The sequence below is a fragment of the Arachis hypogaea genome, chromosome 15, assembly GCF_003086295.3.
Source record: "Arachis hypogaea cultivar Tifrunner chromosome 15, arahy.Tifrunner.gnm2.J5K5, whole genome shotgun sequence".
Taxonomy (NCBI): Eukaryota; Viridiplantae; Streptophyta; class Magnoliopsida; order Fabales; family Fabaceae; genus Arachis; species Arachis hypogaea.
This window is the reverse complement of record NC_092050.1, coordinates 97,797,613-97,799,569: the sequence shown is the minus strand read 5'-3', so window position 1 is coordinate 97,799,569 and position 1,957 is coordinate 97,797,613.

Genomic DNA, 1,957 nt, shown 5'->3' with positions numbered 1-1,957 from the left:
ATTAAGCTAATTTCAGGATAAATTTTGAAATCCATGCACTTCTTGTTCTTTTACAGTTAAAAACATTTTTCATTTATTTAAGAAAGGTGAAGGATTCATAGGACATTCATAGCTTTAAGACATAGACACTAGACACTAATGATCAAGTAATAAAGACACAAACATAGACAAAACATAAAGCATAGAAATAAAAAAACAGAAAAATAAGAACAAGGAAATTAAAGAACGAGTCCACCTTAGTGATGGTGGCTAGTTCTTCCTCTTGAAAATCTTATGGAGTGCTTGAGCTCCTCTATGTCTCTTCCTTGCCTTTGTTGCTCCTCCTTCATGGCTCTTTGGTCCTCTCTGATTTCATAGAGGATGATGGAGTGCTCTTGGTGCTCCATCCTTAGTTGCCCCATGTTGGAACTCAATTCTCCTAAGGAGGTGTTGATTTGCTCCCAATAGTTTTGTGGAAGAAAGTGCATCCCTTGAGGCATCTCAGGGATTTCTTGATGAGGAATTTTTTCATGCTCTTGTTGAGGTCTATGAGTGGGCTCTCTTGTTTGCTCCATCCTCTTCTTAGTGATGGGCTTGTCCTCATCAATGAGGATGGCTTCCTCTATGACAATTCCAGCTAAATTGCATAGGTTACAGATGAGATGAGGGAAGGCTAACCTTACCAAAGTGGAGGGCTTGTCCACCACCTTGTAGAGTTCTAGGGATATGATATCATGAACTTCTACTTCCTCTCCAATCATGATACTATGGATCATTGATGAGCGGATATTTTATACGCTTTTTGGGGATAATTTCATATAGTTTAGAGTATGTTTTAGTTAGTTTTTAGTCTATTTTTATTAGTTTTTAGGAAAAATTCATATTTCTGGACTTTACTATGAGTTGTGTATTTTTCTATAATTTCAGGTATTTTTCTGGCTGAAATTGAAGGAGCTGAGCAAAAATCTGATTCAGGCTGAAAAAGGACTGCTGATGCTGTTGGATTCTGACCTCCCTGCACTCAAAGTGGATTTTCTGGAGCTACAGAACTCGAAATGGCATGCTTCTAATTGAGTTGGAAAGTAGACATCCAGGGCTTTCCAGCAATATATAATAGTCCATACTTTGCACAAGGATAGACGACGTAAACGGGCGTTCAACGCCAGTTCTCTGCCCAATTCTGGCGTCCAGCGCCAGAAAAGGATCAAAAACTGGAGTTGAACGCCCAAACTGGCATAAAAACTGGCGTTCAACTCCACAAATGGCCTCTGCACGTGACTCACTTAAACCTCAGCCCCAGCACACACCAAGTGGGCCCCAGAAGTGGATCTCTGCATCATCCATCATAGTCCACTCATATTTTGTAACCCTAGGCTACTAGTTTAGTATTTAAACAACTTTTAGAGACTTATTTTGTATCTCATGACATTTCAGATCTAAACTTTGTATTCTCTGACGGCATGAGTCTCTAAACCCCATTGTTGGGGGTGAGGAGCTCTGCTGTGTCTCGATGAATTAATGCAAGTATTTCTGTTTTCCATTCAAACACGCTTGTTCCTATCTAAGATGTTCATTCGCGCTTAACTGTGATGGAGGTGATGATCTGTGACACTCATCACCTTCCTCAAATCATGAACGTGTTCCTGACAACCACCTCCATTCTATATACGATTGAATGAGGATCTCTTAGATTCCTTAATCAGAATCTCCGTGGTATAAGCTAGAACTGATGGCGGCATTCATGAGAATCCGGAAAGTCTAAACCTTGTCTGTGGTATTCCGAGTAGGATTCAAGGATTGAATGACTGTGACGAGCTTCAAACTACTGAAGGCTGGGCGTTAGTGACAGACGCAAAAGGATAGTAAATCCTATTCCAACCGGATCGAGAACCAACCGGTGATTAGCCGTGCTGTGACAGAGCGCGTGAGCGTAAGTTTCACTGGAAGGATGGAAGGTAGCCATTGACAACGGTGATCC